Raw genomic sequence first — 20,803 nt, 5'->3', positions numbered from 1 at the left:
GAATTATATACAAGGGCTCTGTTGCTTAGTCACAAGGTGCACCAGGAAAAGATATGTATAGTCCAGAAGAAAAACATACTGATAGAACCCCCCCCCCCCCTTCCCCCAATCAACTGGTCCCATTCCTATTAAATAAATATGCATCCCCACAACTCTAGAACCTGGAAAATAAATACCATCATACACTACAGTTGTAGGAGTACAAAATACATGTAGAATATATGGGGCAATTGTATGCATAGGCCTACCTGTCTTTTTGCTACTGCCTTGGCCTTGGTTGTATTGTACTGTATCTCCTTGGTTGTATTGTATTGTATCTCCAATGTTTACCATACAACGTTGTCCAATTGAGTCCTAATTAGGTGTAATTAACTCATTCATGTGGAGTTGTTACTCAGTCAAGCTGCACAACTACCAGTGAGGAATTAGGTCATTAGCCTACATGCTGGGAGGTCATATTGTTAAAGACATGTGTCAGGTAGCAGATGTAAACATTGTTAAAGACACGAAACAAGTGTTATAAAATGTTGCCTTTGCAGCTGGTCTCAGTGGAACAAATTAATTTATATAAACAAAAAGAAACAAAAATAAAAAACCAAAGACGTTTTCGACGTAGTGAATCGTGCATGGTTTTGTGACATTTTTATCATGTCAAAAATTTTTACTTTCCCATGGTCCATTTATGTCCAACTTTTGATATGTTCCTAAGTAAGTCTTAAAATATAAGGAAATGCAATAAAACTAAAATTTGCAATTTTTTTGGGGTACGGCTGTTCTGGTTGTATATTGACCCGTCTACAAGTCACGTCATGGATTTACAGGTAAATCCAGCTACATCACCTATATCTATACTTGGTGTATCTTGACGGACTTTCGAATGCGAAGTGTTGCAATGAGAACCCACGTGACACACTTCTCGGGAATACCCAAACTGTAGGAAAAATGAGGAGGACAGGGTGGAGCTGGAAAACCGCCTAGGCACGGTCCATATTTCATGTACCCCCAGATAGCAAACGTCGTCAGTTATATATACATAAAATCTAACAAACACACACAGACACACACACACACACACACACACACAGAGAGACACACACAAACACACAAACATACACACACAGACACACACACACACGCACACACAGAGACACACACACAAACACACACACAGAGACACACACACAGATACACACACAGAGACACACACAGAGACACACACAGAGACACACACACAGACACAGACAGAGACACAGACACAGACACAGACACAGACACAGACAGAAACACACACACACACACGCACACACAGACACACACACACGCACACGCACACACAGACACACACACACACACAGACACACACACACAGACACACACACACAGACACACACACACACACACACAGAGAGAGAGAGAGAGAGAGAGAGAGAGAGAGAGACACACACACACACACAGAGAGACACACACACAGAGAGAGAGACACACAGAGAGAGAGACACACAGAGAGACACACACACAGACACACACACACACAGAGAGAGAGAGAGAGAGAGAGAGAGACACACACACACACACACAGACAGACACACACACAGACAGACACACACACACACACAGACACACACACACACACAGACACACAGACACACATACACAACTGTACTCAAGGAATGTTAGAGACGTGGCAGAGCCATATTTTATTTGTAACGGGTGTCTCTTACCCCTCTGTCGCTCTCTCTCTCGTTGGTATTGCCAAACCGCCTCCTCCACGTGACCACGTACCTCCCAAGCAGTTCAACGGGACGTCCAACGGCTAAATCTATTCAAAGGACTGGTTATCGGTTTGGACCGAGCACACAAAATGAAGAAACGTCTTCCTGTTGTCATAAACGCCCAACGCGACGGACATCTCCGCATCTATGCTGGGGCCGCCCCAAGGGGTTGGGCGTTGTCATGGCGAGTCCCTGCCCCGAAAGCCAATTTGCCCCGCCCAAAGCAGGGATTGGAGCGTATGATGTCGAGTACACGCCCCACAAACCAAAAGCCCCGCCCTCTCCGCCCCGCCCAAACGAAGAGCCCCGCCCCGGCCTCTTCCTCCCCGCTCCGCCCAAACCAAGAGCCCCGCCCTCTTCCTCCCCACCCACACCAAGAGCCCCGCCCTCTCCCTTCCCGCCCCGCCCCGCCCAAACCGAGATCGGCTGAGCAGGTCCAGATGCAAAGCTTCAATATGCGGGGTTTACCCACACACCTGTAAACTGACAACGTAACTCACGTCTGCGGTAAGTGCGGTCATTCCAAAGCGATGTTTACATCACGTCGTTCGGCAAAGCAAGCATTGGGGCTCAGTGGTGGTCGGTTGTAATATTGGTAAAGGTGTAATTGCACAGGTGATAAAACCACAAAATAGAACCGCGGATCACAAAAGGAAAAGCGGACAAATGTCGTGCGATCAAGGGGTGCAGCATTGCGGAGAACGTGCTGTATTATATTTACATTCGCTTTAATATGGTTTAGGTGCTTCGTTTGTACTGTTAGTCCTGTCTATGTCAGTTTGATATAGTATGGAGGTATAGCACACTTACCTTTCACCTGTAGAATCTTGGTTCGATTCCCGAAGCGATTTATAAACTCTCTTCGCAGACGGCCCAGGTGTATCTCATCACAAAGTGTACGTCCCTCGGATGGACATTCACAGCTGGGTGGTCCCATGGCCATATGTGGGTATTAGCTGGTGGACATCACATCAAAGATCCCAAGGTGTCTTTCACGCAGGTAAATATTGTTGTGGTTATAAGTTCCAAATAAATCCTCCAATATTTAAGCAGTTATTTCATAATTGTATTGTTTTACCAGAGGGGCCAGGGGTGTAAAGGTGACATTGCCTGCTGTAAAAGGTTGTGCATTGCCATTCAAGTCTATAGATATGTAGAATCAACATCCAGGTGCACAACCTTGCCAAAAAGTTGCTGGAAGCTGGAAAATTGACACAATCCAAGATGGCCGCCACCGAAATCCGAAAATTTCGAAATGTTCATATCTTTGCGACTAATTGTCATAGAATCATGAATAGGGTGTCTATTCCTAGGTTTATTGACATACAGAAGCCATTGCCATCATTAGATTTTCACTCTAATACATATTTATTGAGATACGAAACTTCCATGCTAAAATGTGTGAAAGTCAAATCTCAAAATACCACAAAATCCTTTAATTTTCAGACCTTCTCTAGTTAAATAAGCCATATACTTACTCATACTTTCTTTTATGTTTTCAGGTACAACACATACAAAATCACTTAAATTAACAAGCATTCTGAGTATTGCGCTGCAATACATGTCCCCTACCAAAGTTCAAAGTGCCATAACTTTGTCAAAAATGATCGAATATGCAAATTTATGCACGGTTGATGCTGGTTTTCAAACTTGATCTGAGGTATGCTGAGACACGTGTGTCACGCCTCGCCTCGTTGATAAGCCCGCAAGGTCGCTCCGTGGAGCGGCCTGCACGTATTGCACTGTGTGAATTATATAAATTATTACCAACTCACGGTCTGAGGTACTAGCGATTCAAGAGATATCCATTTTTTTAATGGCACATTGGAGAAGCCAATGCGAGGTTTCTTCTTCCTCAGCTTGTCACAACTCTGTCAAATGCGATCGAGTTAAAAAAGTCAGAATTTGACCAAATCTGTTTTATTCGTTTGTTAATATACCTCAGCTATTGACAGATCTTAAATTAGAATTTTATTTGAGGTTAAAATGACCGCGACACGTCGTGTCCAACGATTCTTTCAGTCTGTACATGTGATAAATAATTAAATCCGCACACTTGACGGCTCTTCTTCTTCACGCAATAACAACTTCTAGCTTCCAGACCGTACATCCAATCATCTTGAAATTTTGCACACTTGTTAATCTTCATGACTTCTACGACAGTATGAAGTTTCACGTCGATCAATTAAGCAATTCAAGAGATATCCATTTTAAAAATATTTTCGTTTAATTAACGATATCTGCCAAACCACGTGAGCTATCGCAAATTCCAAAATGCCGTTTTAGTAGACTGACATGCGAAACAGATCTGTGAAGTTTCCCCTCGATTGGATCAAAAATGAGGGAGGGGCTCGGTTTTAAAGGTTCATGCTTAAAAACGTCATAACTCTGAAACCATGTGACGCATAACGTCATGCCCGCTGACGTTTTTGTTCGTCATGGGTATGCGATTCTGCCTGCAAAGTTTGGCCACGATCTGTTCAGCAGTTGCAGAGAAAAAGGGGTTTTCGTGTTTTCACGAAAAACAATATGGCGCCCGAACCACGTGACTTGTGACGTCATAATTACCATTAAAATATTCTACAGACCGAGTCCCTCCTATGGTGAAAATTTGATCTCAATCGGTCCTATTATTGCAGAGAAAATCTTTTTTAAAGGAAATTAAAACGTAAAATGGCACTGAGTTAAGGATCATCAGAATGATCAGAATTCCCAAAGTTCAAAGTGCCATAACTTTGTCAAAAATGATCGAAACGTCGTGAAATTCGAACTTATTCTGTAACTTATCATGAGGAAACGATGTGCCAAGTTTGAAATCATCAGCATTAAGCGTTTCGAAAAAAAGTCCGGAAAACTGTTCTTTGCGTGACGGACTGACAGACTGACGGACTGACGGACTGACTGACAGACTGACGGACTGACGGACGGAGGGACGGCGTGCAAACCTATAGTCCCCTCCGGTGTACACCGGTAGGGGACTAATAACAGTAATAACAACATTCGAATTTCAGCAGAAGAAGTAGTCATTTGAGCATCCTATGTTGACTGTATTTGTCATAAGTATATTTTAGTTTCAGCATATGAGGCTACCATATGACATTGCTTGTATACTTAAGGTATGTTACTACTTACTTACTTACTTAATTACTTACTTGTTTATAACTTACTTACTTACTTGGGTGTACGAAAAAAGGGTACAAAACACCGATAGCACCTTATTTTTCGTACTCTTTTTTTAGACACCCTGTACATTAATTAAGATAAAATATGTTTAAGTTTAAGGATAATAATTAACATGATTAATGAGCAACAGATATGTGTGTATCTATGTTCCAGAAAAAAAACATTGATATTACCTTTTTCTTCTTCCAGATGACTGAAGAGTGATGGCCAGCCTTACGACAAAGCGTGTGATGGACGGTGCCGTTTCACTAACACAGGACGTGGTGAAGAAAAAGCGCACAGACACCTCCACAGACTACGCCAAATGTATTATCTGCCAAAGTACAACATCACGAACAATCCATAATGTATCTGCCACAGAACGGCTTTGCCAAGCTATGGAAGCTAGGGAAGACGATGTTTCAAAAAGATTGCAGCCCGATATGCAGACACATGAACAGTCATGGTTGGATGTATATGGTCCCAAGTGGCATGAAAAATGTCGGAACTGGTATACCAATGAAAAAAGTTTCAAACTAGCTGAGAAAAAACGTCTAGGTGAGAACACGAAACACTCAAATAATTCGACTTGCAGTACTTCTATGTCTACAGCTGAATTGCAACCCACACCGCGCACAAGAACAGATACACCATTGTTTGATGCAAAACGTGCCTGCGTGATATGTAACAATCATTGGATGAAGCAAAAGGAGCTGTAAAGTTTCTACCGAAAAGAGCCAAAAAGCTATAATACAAAAGGCAAAAGATCTCCAAAGAGATGACATACTTTGGCGCCTGATTGGCCAAGGACACGATATGATCGCAAATGACATATCATATCATCTATCCTGCATGAAATGCTTTTAGAGCCACACGGACGCCAACTGCTGAACAGTTCAAAACAAACTTGTATGATGTTGCATTCACTCGTCTTGTTGAGCAGATTGCTGACGTGCTCTTTATAGAATCACAAGGATTTTTTATAAAGTCACTCCGTGATCGCTATGGAAATATTCTAAAAGAACTTGATATGAGGTCCAAAGTGCAGACTCATACAGATCCACCTCGCTGAAGTTGAAACTTGTGCAACACTATGGCAAGCGCATCTCGATTATTGGACAAAGTAGTGGATCAGGATTCATTTGTTCTTCATCACTGCCATTGGGCGATGCCCTTCACAAGCTTCAGAAACTTCAAGCAGACTTTAAAATAGATGAAAATTATGAAACTCTACAGCGAGCTGCAAAAATCATTCGAGCAGACTGCAAAAAATGCAAGCATGACAAGCAAAGTGAACAGTCAACTGAAATATCCTTTGATGCAGCGGACAAGCTTGTTCCTGATTCATTGTTCAACTTCACTTCGATGCTATTGTATGACAAGATAGTGAAGCCAGGAGATAACTCAAAGCGAGTCGAAGTAGACGATCTGATGAAGGAGAAGATACTCATTCTATCCCAGCAGATACTTCAACATACATTCAGTATACCACCCCATTGAGTATTGCAACTGCCTATCATCTGTATAACCAGACACGAAGCAAGTGATTGATCACTTTGAGTAACAGATTGCATCAGAGTATTAGTTATGACACCCTTCATCGCCAGCTGACATCTCTCAGTACAGACATCATGAATCAGATAGAAGAAGATGGCATTTACATTCCACCTAATGTAACACGAAATACAACAAATTCACATGTCTTTGCACTTGACAACCTTGATTGGAGGAAGAAAACTCTTGATGGTGGCAGTTTTCATGCAACCACTGCAGCCAAAAACAGTATCCCGTGCTATGTTGGATGTAGGTGTGGGGGATCAGTGGATCGGTGCAGTCGTGCCCTACCAAATGAAAGCGAGGAATCAGAGCTGGATGAAAACTAGACAATGATCTATTAATGTTTATAAACGTCATTCATGTTGTAAATGATATTGCATTTAGCTGATTTTCACCAAATTAGAATAAAAATGTCTTATATCTCAATTTGAGAGTACTATAGTGGAGATCTGATGATGGCATTGGCTTCTGTGTGTCAATAAACCTAGGAATAGACACCCTATTCAAGTTTCTACGATAAATTAGTCGCAAAGATATAAAGATTTGTAAATTTTTGGATTTCGGTGGCGGCCATCTTGTATTTTGTCAATTTTTCAGCTTCTAGCAACTTCTTTTCAAGGTTGTGCACCTGGATATTGATTCTATATATCTATAGACTGCAATAATGGTGCAAAACCTTTTACAGCAGCCCATGTCTGTTTTCTCAAAATTCAGTCATCTGGCCCCCTGGGTATTTCGTTTAACTATCTAAAGTCCGTGTTGATAGACCTGCTTTGCGATTGTGCAGAAAGAAACCCCAAATATAATTTTTCATAAATCCACTTCCCTTTTTGTGGTTCGTCTGCTCGAATATTTTCATCGACCACCGACACATTATTCCCGCAGCCAGCCTCCCCCCCCCCCCCTTCCTGTCTCTCCAATCCCCCTCCCCGTCTCCCCAACCCCCCTCCCCGTCTCCCCAACCCCCTCCCCGTCTCTCCAACCCCCCCTCCCCGTGTCTCCAACCCCCCCCCTCCTCCCCGTCTCTCCAACCCCCCCTCCCCGTCTCTTCAACCCCCCCTCCCCTTCTCTCCAACCCCCCTTCCCCGTCTCTCCAACCCCCCCGTCTCTCCAACCACCCTCCCATAACCACGCCATGAGTGGCTCTGGCAAAAGTCCACGCGATGATCACATACTCAGAACCGATTCTCCTCACGAGCGCGCTGAGGGCTGTTATCGGGCACACTTGCTTCACGAGCCAAGAGAGCGCTCCACCCATAAATGAGGGGAGGGAATGCGCAAAGCACCCAGAGAGGGAAATTCAGAGAAGTTGTAAAAGGGGGAATCAGCTCAGATTTTTTTTTTTTTTTTTTTTTTTTTTTGTATACTGAATCGAGGCTCGTGAAAGAGCTAACATTTACTTCACAAACAAATCGACCAGACAAACAAAATACACAAAAAGAGGGAGCGGAAGACAAGATGGGGAGAAAAGGGGAAGCACACAAACACAACATCCGAGAGCAGGGAGATGTGTGGAAGGGAGAGGGCCCGGGGGGAGGAGGCATGGGAAGGGGGGGGGAGTAAAGATGAGGGTAAAGGGGGGCTAAATAGGGCAGGCTTAGCTTGGCCGGGAGTGTGAATCATGTCGCCGGACCCTGCTTTGCTTGGCCGGGATTGTTATAATTTAAGGGTTGGCCACAGAGGGAAGGCACACACTGGGGAAAATTAACCTAAAACACTACTCTAATTAACACGTCATCATCCCTTGTATGATGAACATTTTAGCACAACCTTAAGTTACATTTTCCCTACGTAGTACATCGAAGTTCTCCGATGCGTCACACGGTCCATGCTATTTCAATACAATTCTACCTTTCCTACTATATTTTCTTATTTACCCCATAAAGTCATAAACGTAACAATATATCATCCAGGGTGTGACATTGCCAGGGCGCCTTTGGTGCCGAACGATACCGCCGTGCAGCACATAGAGACTGTATTGGAAGGGAGAGGTGTACAATAATTAATTGATTGCATAATTAAAATCAAGAAATAATAATTGTAAAATAATTTCTTAATCCATTGACTAATAGCATACCGAAACCACCAGTGTTTCATCCGAAGCTGTAAGTTTTTGAAAATTAATTAAATAAGTCATTAATCAAAAAATTAAATAATTAATTAATCACTCAATAAATAATAAATCGATTAATTGATTAATCAATAAATCAAAAATATCCTTCGTTGCCAAATAACTTGGTCACTGACGTGTCCAAATATCAGCTTCCTAGCTCAAAAGGTACCTGAGATATTGCCGAGATGAGAAAGAAAATAAATAAATGACTAATAATGAAAATAAATAAATAATAATCGTGAAAATAATTAAATTATTAATCAATTGGCTAATAGAACACCGTAACCACCACCGTTTCATCCAAATCCTTTCATATTACACATTTACCTTTCATATTGCCTGGTGTTGGCTTAGCGGTTAGGGTGCCGGCTTGGGATCCGAGGATCCTGAGTTCGAATCCCGGTCGATCGCTGAATTAACGCCAGGGGGGTTGACTCAGCCTGTCATCCTTCCCGAGGTCGGCAAATTGAGTACCAGCTTGCTGGGATGAATGACCACGGTGTGTACCCCGATTTAGAATAGGTACACCATATCCCTGCGCATAGTAAGAGGCGACTAAGGGTTGGCGTCAGGAAGGGCATCCGGCCATAAAAACATTGCCGTCAAAACAGGGAACCATGATTGTCATGGGGCCTGCAAGGTTAACCCCTGCTCTAGTGGAGAAAAATGGCCTTAAAAACGATCATTCATTCATTGCAGATATCTAATCCTCATGACATGATCTCAACCTGATTGGATCAATAGGAACACTTGTCCATGGAAAGTTTTTAAATAAAGTTACGTGATGATTGGATGGAAAATGCGGCTGGCGTTCCTAAAAGTCTGTTTTCTGTAGGCACAGGTTGCAAGGTGTTTCACGTATCAGAAATAAACGGCCTCAACTCCGCCCCTCTCGACCTTGGTCTAATAAAATAATAAAATCAAACACATTTCAGTCATTGAAATTCTTTTAAATTTCCAACAAAGTTACAGGGGGAGGGGGCGGAAGGGAAACAAGAGGGAGAATTGCTTTGCAATACATCTCCCCTATGGGTCCCAATGAATTTTTTGTTCCAAGCAAAAAGAGCACAAATTCAAGAAACATTGGTGAAATGCCCTGAACTCAAACTGGTTCTGTAACTTATCATAATAAAGCCATGTACCAAGTTTCAGTTGAATATGGTAAAGGGTATGGGGAAAAATGCAGAAAACCACAGGTGCGACAGACGGACGGATGTACAGGCAGACGTAGAGCGAGCATATAAAGGACGTATGATAAGTCAATACCCAATTTCAAATTGTTGTAACAGCTTTATTTATGAACCGATTTTAATGAAACAAAATTTAAATGATAGAGTGTCCAAAGAAGTTTTAGGATATTAATATGACTCTTTTTCCAGGTGAATAATGCCTCCAGTTATGAGTTTGCAATGGACGGCCAAAATCGCAGCCCGCTACGAGGTATGGAAATCAGTGATATGAGTTCAAAGTTGGCGGAGGGCTGAACGCAGAGTTCATACATCACTGAATGCATGAGAAATCAATCAAATTGCCACCAAAGGTTAATGACAACAGGCTCTGTCGCAGACAAGAAAAGGTCTGGACGACCATCAACCTCGCGAACTGCTGAGAACATTGCGAATGTGCCAGTCCGATTAAGGGAATGGGTTGACAGTGCTGGAGCATATGTGGAGGTTTTAAGAGTTATGCATAAAACCTCAATGGACACACTTTCATTTACAGTTTGTTTCATTAAAATCGGTTCAAATATAAAACTTCTACAACAATTTAACTTATTGACTTATCATACACCCTGTCGTACCCTCAGGGTAGAGGCTAATAAGGCATCCAGTTTTACTTTACCATCAATGTGATAATAAACATAGAGGCGATACCACTGGCGTTCACCTGGTAGAATAAACAGTATACTGCACAAACTATGGTTATTTTAAACCAATTTCAATGGTTGCTAGAAGACAGGGCAGCATGTAGAATCATACTAACATAATCATAAGACTTTAAACAAACAAAGAAAAATATACTTATTTTGGGGGGCAACCCCTCCTCCCCCCCAACCCCATATACTTCCTAATACCCCAATTTTTCTGATGCCTTGAACAAACATTGGTGCATCATGGGTGATTAATTAAGGTTGTGGTGAAGTTTCATACAAATTACGTGTGTAGTTTGTGAGAAGAAAGCAAATACCTAATTTGGAGGGCAACCTCCCCCAAACCCCATATACCCCAAAGGGGTAGTTTTTTTTTTTTTTTAATGCCGTGAACAACCTTTGGTACATCACGGGTGGTGAAGGTCGTTGTCAAGTTTCATCGAAATAGTGTGTGTAGTTTCAGAAAAGAAAGCAAATACCTATTTTGGGGGGTCAAACCTGGACCCACTTTGACCCCAGTAAACCACACTTTGATTTTCTTGGTGCCGTGAACAAATTTTAGTCACAACACAACAAATATCATTTGTGCCAAATTTGGTCGCAATCCCATCAGCGGTTTCGGAGAAAAAGTTTCAAGTGTTTACAGACGGACGGACTGAAGGACTGACGGGCTGACAACGCGCCTTCGCATAAGCACCCCTGAACTTCGTTCCAGTTGAGCTAATAATTATAACTTTCCAATGTGATCATGAGTATCTATCTACATACACCGATGGTCGATTAAAGCAGAAATGCTCATTAACTTATCGTTTAAGTAAGTGTTATGTCAGGTAAACAGAATCATCTATGATATGGCTTTGACTATGGTTCTAAATAAAATGTGCTCTATAAGAAATTGATTATCATTTTAACAGACCCTGATATACGTGTGTGTGTGTGTGTATATATATATATATATATATATATGTATATAGATATAGATATATATATAATTATATATACTAGGGCATGCCCGTACGTGGGTGCCCGTTCCTTGCCAAAAAAAAAAAAAAACGCTACCCGTACGCTCTACCCCGCCCGTACGCCCGTACGCCCGTAAACAAAAAAAAACAACGCTCTTCGCTTCCGCCCTTCGCTCTGACTGAATTGGGAGAAATAATGCGCATAAGAAATCGAGAAATTATTATTTTCTCCGGAAGAAATCGAATTACGAACCGTAATGGCGCACGCGCTCGGCTCGGCTCGCTCTCACATCGGCCACGCCTACGCAACAACGCGTTCTGTGATTGGCTGCCGGAAGTGAAGTCTTCACTGTCCGGAAGGTCGCAAATCGCAGTTACGATGAATCGCAAATTAGTTTTAATTAGTTTTAAAACATAGTTTAACGCCAACATAGTTTGCCAACGTGAAATAAATGAATACGCTCTCAAATGTGCCGTCCGAGGCAGAGTCTGTTCGCCACGTTCGGCACACGTGATAGCTCGCTGCTCTCTGATTGGTTGAATCGTTTTTTGGACATAGCTCGGTAACTACTTCTCCGATTAATATGAAACCTTGAAAAGGCACATCCTCGGGTCCCCAGCAATATACCTGGCAAGTTTAAAGTATATCGGACCCGTGGTTGTCGAGAAACAGCGGTCACAGACATACATACATACATACATACATACATACATACATACACACAGAGATTACTGGAATTATAGATAGATACTTGTGGATTTGAGAATCCTGTGTTTTTTTTTATTGTTGTCATGAGAATTGTTGTAAATATCACCCTCCGTGTTGTGTGTAAAGGTCAAAGGTCGTCCTCCGTAGTTACTCCATATACATGCACGTAGCCAATCATATACCCTCTTAAGTAGTTATCTCCTTATTCTATGTAGTTGAAGGCTCTGTTCCCACTAGTTGACACTGCATTGCACCAGATAACATAAGGTAGCTCCCTTCCATTCCCAAAGCCCCCATTCGCAAAGCCTCCGTTGCCAACTGCATTGGGCGGTTTTCAGCATTTGCTGCCATTGGCCATGTGCTCCGTCTCGGGGAAGAAGGGGGTTGCCCTCCACTCGTCATGAGAAGGTGGAGCCCAGCGAGCCCCCACCAGCCAATCAGGGCTGGTGAGACACCATCACGGGCGTGGCGCGGCTTGATCGCGACGGGCCTTATAAAAGGGTGTGGGGAAGGATTGCGAGGAGAGATGCGTCAGAGAGCGAACCCGTCACGCAACGCCCCCCATGAGAGAGAGGAGATACGAGAGATGAGCTTTGACTCCACCACGCAGCTTTGACTCCACCATGCAGCTTTGACTCCACCACGCAGCTTTGACTCCACCACGCAGCTTCGACCCGCTACTACGCAGGAACCAGTTTGCGGTGGCATCGGTGGCCGTCGAGGTCCAGCCCGACGTCCCGTGCGGGATCAAGCTCCAGCCAGCCATCCTGTCATCATCGCCTGTGTAAGTGTGCTTGTAGTCTGTCTTTTGTCTCGTCCCTGGGTTTAAGTAAGACTGCAGTAGGTAAGCTAATATTTGCACTGTGTCCTTCTGGTTCTTCCATCCTTCTGTATTTATTTTATTATCCTTCCTTCTCCTTGGTTTCTTTAATTGTGTACATATTAGTAATAAATCATATTTGTATTTCCTACCATTGTTCTTCTTTCCTTTACATCCGTTTCGTCCTTGTCTTTTCCCTCATTGAATACCTGTGGCACGATTTGGCCAACGTTAAGGATCGGGTCAGTGCTTGTTAATAGTTCGTGCCGCGTTTGCTAAACCGCTCGGCAATTACCATCTGTCCGCGGTCGCGAACGGGGTTGCGCACCTACCTCTCCAGAAGGAGCTGTGCAGCGTCAGGGACCACGTCGGCCAGTCATAGACGAGGGGATTAATCCCCCCTCGATAAGGGGAACAGAGGCCGACGTTGGGTTCCGTAACAATTGGTGTCAGGAGTGGGATTCGGACCTGAAGCGCGAATAGCGTGCTCAAAATTTCGAGTGGCCCAAAATTTTATTTGATAACATCCTAAATTTAAAATCGTGCCATGGATGGTCAAGGCGGCCGGATGCCGGTGGGGGAATTAGAAGAGGGGTTAGAAGCGACCCAGGACCCCAGGGAAATGTATATGGAGGAGTGCAATACGCATTGGGTTGCGGAGGCCTCAGGCACACGAGATGGCGGTGCCTCCTCGCACGAGGTTGCAGCAGCACCAAATTGCGCCACGCACGTGACCGCAGCGGCCGCGCCCGCGGCACCGATGGACTGGGTCCATTTTCTGGCACAAATGAGGGCCTCTATGGAGGAGGCAATGTATAATTGGAAGAGGGATGCCATGTCAGACGAATCCGGGTGTGATCTGGAAAAATTGAGGGAGGAATCCAGGTGTGAAGTGGAAAAACAGATAGCAGAGGCAAAAAGGGATAATAAAAAAATGATGGAGGACATGAGGCGCAAGTCGGGCGAGCAGGTCCCAAGGGTGCACGATGAGGTAATGCGGGTCGATGAGCGCAGAATGAGAGAGCTGGAGCAAAGGGTAGCCAAGGTGACCAGAGCTATAAGGGACAAGACGCGAGATGTAGAAAAGCCGACGACCGTCAAATTGGATAAAAAAATGTCGGGAGCACCGGGGAAGGTTGAATTGGAAGACGAAAATGTATGGGCGCCGACGGTCGAGGTAGAGCAAAGCGCATGTAAAATGACCGGGGTAGAAATCGCGACCCGGGGTATGGGGCAGCCTGCGACCGCTGAAGTAGAGAAAAATTTAATAAAGCCAGCGGTCGAAAAAGCAAAAGTAGTGGTAATTGAAATTGGAGAGACCGGGGATTTAGAAAAGCACTCGCGGCAGGGAGAGATGGATTGTGCACAAAGTCTAAGCTCACATCACGATGCTGTGCTTATTAACCCAAATGAAGATTTGCAGGTGTGCGTGGAGAAAAGGATCCCCCAGGTGAGTCGTGCTGTATGTTGTGCGGGGAGATTTTGCAGGAGGATGTTTGGCGCGAAGAGAATTGTCACGCGATTGGGGTCAATATGGCACCCGGGCGTTGGTGAAGGGTCCCCTGTGAGTGGAAATGGCACGCTTGTGGAAAAAAAGTGTGCGTCGGAGAGTGGGTGTGTTATAAAGTGTGGGAGTGAAACCGAGTGCGAGCGGGAATGCACGACGAAGTGTACGTGTGAGGGTGAGAGTGACACGGAGAGTGAGTTGGTGGAGGAGCGGGTGCGAGGATGCACGCTTGGGATGAGTGTGCGAGGAAGCACACCTGAGTTGGTTGTGGCACATGTGCGGGAGGGCACATTGGAGCGCGTTAGTGGGTGGATGCAAGAGTGCACGCCCATGGTGAGTGTTACGGAGGATGTAACAGAGGAGAGGTGTGGAACGAAGTGTGCGAACGGCGAGTGTGCATGAGAGGTGTGGTGTGTAACAGGGAGTGCAGTGGTGGAATGGACAGAGTGTGTGGGATGCACTGGAGGCGCCGAGACGCCAGGTTCTGTGAGTGTGAAACAGGCCGCGTATGCGTGTGAGCCTGCAGGTGAAGCATCGACGTTAAACGGGATAGCGGTTAGATCGACTTATAGCTGAAGCGAGCCCTCGGTTCGTGCCGGGCGTTGTGCGCCGCGGGGACCAGCGGGGATCGTAACCACGGCGGTTTCAAAGGAACCGCCGAGCGGGATCCACACCGGGCCTCGCTCCGAACGGTCGCGTCCGTGCTCCACTAAGCGGGGCGGGCGGCCCGGTTCAAGGAAGGGTCGGCACGGCGACCCCTTGTGGTTGAGACGTCCCAGCAGGGCGAGATCGGGCAATCGGATGGCTCCGTGCCGAGGTGGTGCGTGGAATCTCGGCCCGAGTAAACCTTCCCTGAACCGAGTGCCGGACGGATCCAACCGCGGGAGACGAACAACCCGCATTCATTGCTCGGCTTTGCGAAGCCGGGCTTTGGAAATGAATTGGTGCACCGAGAGGCTCAAGTGAGTAGACGTGTGAGGGAGATAGCCGTAGTGAATTTGAAAAGCAAAATTTGATGATTGGCAAAGGATTGGCAGAAGGATTGGCAGTGGTTGGCAAATTTTTGATTGGCTGAAATTTGATGTGCAAAATTTATAGTGAGAGATGCCCGATGAGGTGGTATGGCAACTCTGCCATCTCTCACAACCGGGGGGCAAAGGAGCTATAGGTTTATGGGGTTTATGGCAGTGGAAACTAGCCCGGGAGGGTTAGGATAAAGTGTGTAGGGATCTAGAGAATGACCATAGGTAACGGTAAGGTTAAGTAGCAACATTGGACAGGTAGTGGGGACATAGAGAGGGTAGTTGGATTATAATGACGAGGGAGCGCAATAATGTAAGGGGCGACTGGGAAGCGCGAGTTTCAGAGGGGAGTAGTTAGATCAGATGATGCCGAGTGTTTGAGGATCGGAAGTGTATTGAGCAGTGTATGAGTGAGTAATGGTGATTGTGTGTTGTGTTGACCAAATGGTCCTGGGAGGAAGGAGGGTGCAGGAAGCACCAGGTATACGAGTGATTGCACAGGTGTGCAAATACAGGTGTATGGAGAATGGTTGTGTGGAATACATGGAGTGTGGAATATATGGAGTATGGAATGGATGTTGTGGAGTGAGTATGGTGGAAACTGTGGAGTGGAGTGGATGGTGCGAAGGCAGTGGATGGGGAGGATGGACCCCATCACGAATACCCCGGGATGGTAGTTTAAGAGTCAGGTAGAGGGAGTAGGTAAATTGTGGTTGGATATTGGCATCTGTGGTGCGTGGTGGAAGAATGGTGTTTGGATGGGTGCATTAGTGACGTCGAAATGGCTGGGACGCCTGTTAGTGTGTGTAGTTGAATGGACACTCCGCCACTGTTGGGATGTCGGCCAGGTGAGGCCCCTGGTGGGCTCTGGGAGCCGTTAGAGTTGTGGATGGGGCCCAAGGATCCGGAGGACGGACCCGGGTAGCCCAGTGCCAGAGAGGGCACCGAGTGGGGAGAGCGCCAGAGGGCCTTCCCCAGTTAGATAGGTAGGGTGAGGAGCAGGAAAGCTCGGAGGCAACTCCAGTGGTGGAGGTATGCAGGTGGGTAGACCTGCTGGGAGAGCCACACGACCCAGTCCTGAAATTGTGCAAAGGCACAGGGAGTTGAATCGGGGGAGTGAGACCCCATATTGATGAAGCACCACAGTTTGGCAATGGGAATTTGGTTCTTAAAACCACATAGAGTAAGATTGCCAATGGTTTGGCAGGGAAAGACCCCGGGTAGTGTAAAGTGTATTAAAGTCATTTAGAGGATAGTCAGGATTAAGAATCTCCTCGCACCATCTACATCCACTCACCTGAGGTAACAGGACTCCGCACCATGCCATGTTGTTGTGATATTTTTGTGCAGATGTTTGGATTGTGAGATGCATCATGACGTGGGTGTGACATTGTGCTTTGTTGTTCCATCTCTCCCTCCTTATGAGGATTGATGATGAATTGGGTGATGGCAAATTTGGTTAGAGGGATTGTGGTGACAAATTTGGTATAGGGGAGATATGGGGAAGACGAGACATTAGTGACAAATTTGTAATGTGTAGATTGTTGTAAATATGGGGTAAGGGCAAGGGTAGAGTGGGTAACGGGGGGGTGACGTACGGTAGGGACGAGCTTCTCACTTCGCTCTCCGTACGCACCTCGTCCTGCATTGCCTTGTTTGATGTGTAGCCTTGTGACCTTACCCCTCGCTCACCTGTCTTCTATCCCCCTGTCTCCCACCCGAGGACTGCGCTCTCTGGGCACCGAGGGGAGCGTGCGGGAGTCCGCCATTGTGTGCCAGAACCCCCGCAACCAGCTGCTTGCATCAATGCACCACTAATGGACCACATGTCTGTGGCTGAGCACCACTCATGGACCCCATGGGTTGGGGCATGGCCCCTCTGCTGGAACCAGCCATGATGGCTGGAGATCTTGCTGGCGGACCTTGGTAACATGGCACCTATGCCATACAGGTGAACCACTCCTAGTCGGCCCTGTGGGCCATAAATAAAAATAATGGACACGTTTTGTGCACGTTTATTTCCACCAAATAGGCCGCCAGCAAAGAAGAAAGACAACATCTGGAAGAACGACAATAGCCAGCAGAGGGAGCCGAAGAGCAAGACACCAACAGGGGTTTGTTGTTTATGATGAACTGTGGTGACTGTGCACTCCGGTGCGTTTTGGTGCATTATGGTGCTTTGATATTGGTGCTGGTGCGTCGATGCAGGGCAGGCTGTCTCCCCCCCCCAAAAGAACAACCACAGGTCCTGGGTTAATTTTGTAAATACCAGCGTCAATTGTAAATAATGCTCCCCACCGTAAATGTGTAGTTTGAAGACAAATCCGCAATTCGGTTAGCTGTGGGCGCAAATCTGTTAGATAGGGTGCAATGCAGCAGGGGGACATACTTATTTGTGTTTTTAAACTGTCGCACTCAGGGTCAGGTTAAATGTACAGGGAACTACACCTACGCGCCACACTAAAGGTAAAAGTTTAATAGGCCCGGGACGTGCCTAAGAGGATGAGGGTGCAGTGTTGTGGATTTGAGAATCCTGTGGTTTTTTTTATTGTTGTCTCATGAGAATTGTTGTAAATATCACCTTCCGTGTTGTGTGTAAAGGTCAAAGGTCGTCCTCCGTAGTTACTCCATATACATGCACGTAGCCAATCATATACCCTCTTAAGTAGTTATCTCCTTATTCTATGTAGTTGAAGGCTCTGTTCCCACTAGTTGACACTGCATTGCACCAGATGACATAAGGTAGCTCCCTTCCATTCCCAAAGCCCCCATTCCCAAAGCCTCCGTTGCCAACTGCATTGGGCGGTTTTCAGCATTTGCCGCCATTGGCCATGTGCTCCGTCTCGGGGAAGAAGGGCGTTGCCCTCCATTCGTCATGAGAAGGTGGAGCCCAGCGAGCCCCCACCAGCCAATCAGGGCTGGTGAGACACCATCACGGGCGTGGCGCGGCTTGATCGCGGCGGGCCTTATAAAAGGGTGTGGGGAAGGATTGCGAGGAGAGATGCGCCAGAGAGCGAACCCGTCACGCAACGCTCCCCACGAGAGAGAGGAGATACGAGAGATGAGCTATGACTCCACCATGCAGCTTTGACTCCACCACGCAGCTTTGACTCCACCACGCAGCTTTGACTCCACCACGCAGCTTTGACTCCACCATGCAGCTTTGACTCCACCACGCAGCTTCGACCCGGTGCTACGCGGGAACCAGTTTACGGTGGCATCGGTGGCCGTCGAGGTCCAGCCCGACGTCCCGTGCGGGATCAAGCTCCAGCCAACGTCCAGCTGAACCTTCCTCTCCCTCCAGCCATCCACCTCCTGCCATTCCTGTCATTACCCCCCGTGTAAGTGTGCTTGTAGTCTGTCTTTTGTCTCGCCCCTGGGTTTAAGTAAGACTGCAGTAGGTAAGCTAATATTTGCACTGTGTCCTTCTGGTTCTTCCATCCTTCTGTATTTATTTTATTATCCTTCCTTCTCCTTGGTTTCTTTAATTGTGTACATATTAGTAATAAATCATATTTGTATTTCCTACCGTTGTTCTTCTTTCCTTTACATCCGTTTCGTCCTTGTCTTTTCCCTCATTGAATACCTGTGGCACGATTTGGCCAACATTAAGGATCGGGTCAGTGCTTGTTAATAGTTCGTGCCGCGGTTGTTAAACCGCTCGGCAATTACCATCTGTCCGCGGTCGCGAACGGGGTTGCGCACCTACCTCTCCGGAGGGAGCTGTGCAGCGTCAGGGACCACGTCGTCCAGTCATAGACGAGGGGATTAATCTCCCCTCGATAAGGGGAACAGAGGCCGACGTTGGGTTCCGTAACAATATATATATACACATACATACATACATACACACACATATATATATATATACATATATATATACATATATATACAGCGTCCGGCTGGAAGGTGTGACGATTTTCAGAAAACTCGTACAGTTATTTTTAGACGAATTTCAATTTTTATTTTTTTTAAAGACTACATATATAATGCCATTTAATACACTGTAACAAAGACATTTTAAAAATGTAATTCATGTTTGAATTGGGTATAACAATGCAAGTGGGGGGTCTAGCGCATGCGTGATGGCCATTGGTTACTCGTTGTTAGGCGCCATTTCAGTAGCCATCGAGCTGTGGACGATTGAACATCGCGTCTTTGTTGTTGAGACGTTTATTTAAACGGGTAGTTCGGTGGTGCTTACACAGCGCAGATTTCGTACTCACTTCAATGTTGGTCGACGTGGCGCCGTTCCGTCTCGAAACACAACATTGAAGTGGGGAAAAACTTCAGGACAGCTGGATCTGTGAGGCCGGGAGCAGCTCGGGGAGGTGATCGAACCGTTAGGACCCCGGAAAACATCGAAAGGGTTCGACAAGCTGTGGAGGCCAGCCCTCGTCGGTCAGCGGTACGGCAAGCTCACGCTCTACGGATGTCAGACAGATCAGTTCGTCGAATTTTGCACTTGGACCTTCATTATCACGCGTACAAAATCATGGTGGTTCAAGAACTGCAGCAGATTGATTTCGTACGGCAGTTTACATTCGCAGAAAGAATGCTGGAACTGCTGAGGGATGACACTGTTCTCATCATGAGTGATGAGGTGCATTTTCACTTGCCGGGAAGTGTAAACAAGCAAAATTCCCGATATTGGTCAGCAACAAATCCGCGAGAACTCCATCAAAGACCCCTGCACTGCGAGCGAGTCACTGTGTGGGCCGGAATAGTCCGATTCGGCATAATTGAGCCATATTTTTACAAGGAAGGCGGACGCACTGTGACAGTCAACTCACAACGTTATGTTACAATGTTGCGCGAGTTCTTACTGCCTGAATTGAGACGACGTCGCATTGACTTCCCTACAGTTTGGTTTCAGCAAGATGGGGCTACTTGCCATACCTCAAGAGAATCAATGGCCTTATTAAGAGAACACTTTCCAGGGCACCTCATTTCAATCCGTGGGGATGTGGAGTGGCCCCCTCGATCGCCCGATCTTTCACCCTGTGACTTTTTTATGGGGTGACCTGAAAGCTAAGGTTTACATTGAAAAACCACGCACTCTTGAGACCCTTTCAGATGCCATCACCAGAGAAATTCGAGCTATTCCACTTGCCATGGTTGAAAGGTCTATGGACAACTTTTCCGCGCGTCTGCAAGAATGTTTGGACAAGAACGGCCGCCATTTAGATGATGTCATTTTTCAAACACGAATTACATTTTTTAAATGTCTTTGTTACAGTGTATTACATGGCATTATATATGTAGTCTTTAAAAAAAATAAAAATTGAAATTCGACTAAAAGTTAACTG

General features: G+C 45.8%; 2 protein-coding genes and 1 long non-coding RNA gene across 6 annotated transcripts in view; 2 read left to right on the top strand and 1 right to left on the bottom strand.

The window, feature by feature from the left end:
• Positions 1-1,938, bottom strand: part of LOC137435196 (copine-2-like) — a 103,003-nt gene extending 101,065 nt beyond the window's left edge. Inside the window, exons 1-2 of one of the 4 annotated variants that reach the window (XM_078784557.1) lie at positions 1,722-1,935; positions 841-931 (exon numbers count right to left, since the gene is read on the bottom strand). The gene's annotated coding sequence lies outside the window, so the exon portion shown is untranslated. Of the gene's footprint in view, positions 1-840; positions 932-1,721 lie in introns of all 4 variants that reach the window. The other 3 variants (XM_078784558.1, XM_068128768.2, XM_068128767.2) reach the window with 3 other exon arrangements.
• Positions 1-20,803, top strand: part of HERPUD2 (HERPUD family member 2) — a 343,531-nt gene that overhangs the window by 33,185 nt on the left and 289,543 nt on the right. The gene's annotated exons all lie outside the window — the stretch shown is intronic.
• On the top strand, positions 2,189-6,993 carry LOC137434662 (uncharacterized). The gene is made up of 3 exons (XR_010985900.2): positions 2,189-2,279; positions 2,641-2,772; positions 5,145-6,993. It is a non-coding gene; the product is annotated as an uncharacterized LOC137434662 (long non-coding RNA).

Source organism: Myxine glutinosa, chromosome 9 (genome assembly GCF_964187855.1).
Source record: "Myxine glutinosa chromosome 9, kmMyxGlut1.1, whole genome shotgun sequence".
Taxonomy (NCBI): domain Eukaryota; kingdom Metazoa; phylum Chordata; class Myxini; order Myxiniformes; family Myxinidae; genus Myxine; species Myxine glutinosa.
The sequence above is the reverse complement of the archived record's forward strand: the minus strand, read 5'-3'. Positions and strand labels throughout refer to the sequence as shown.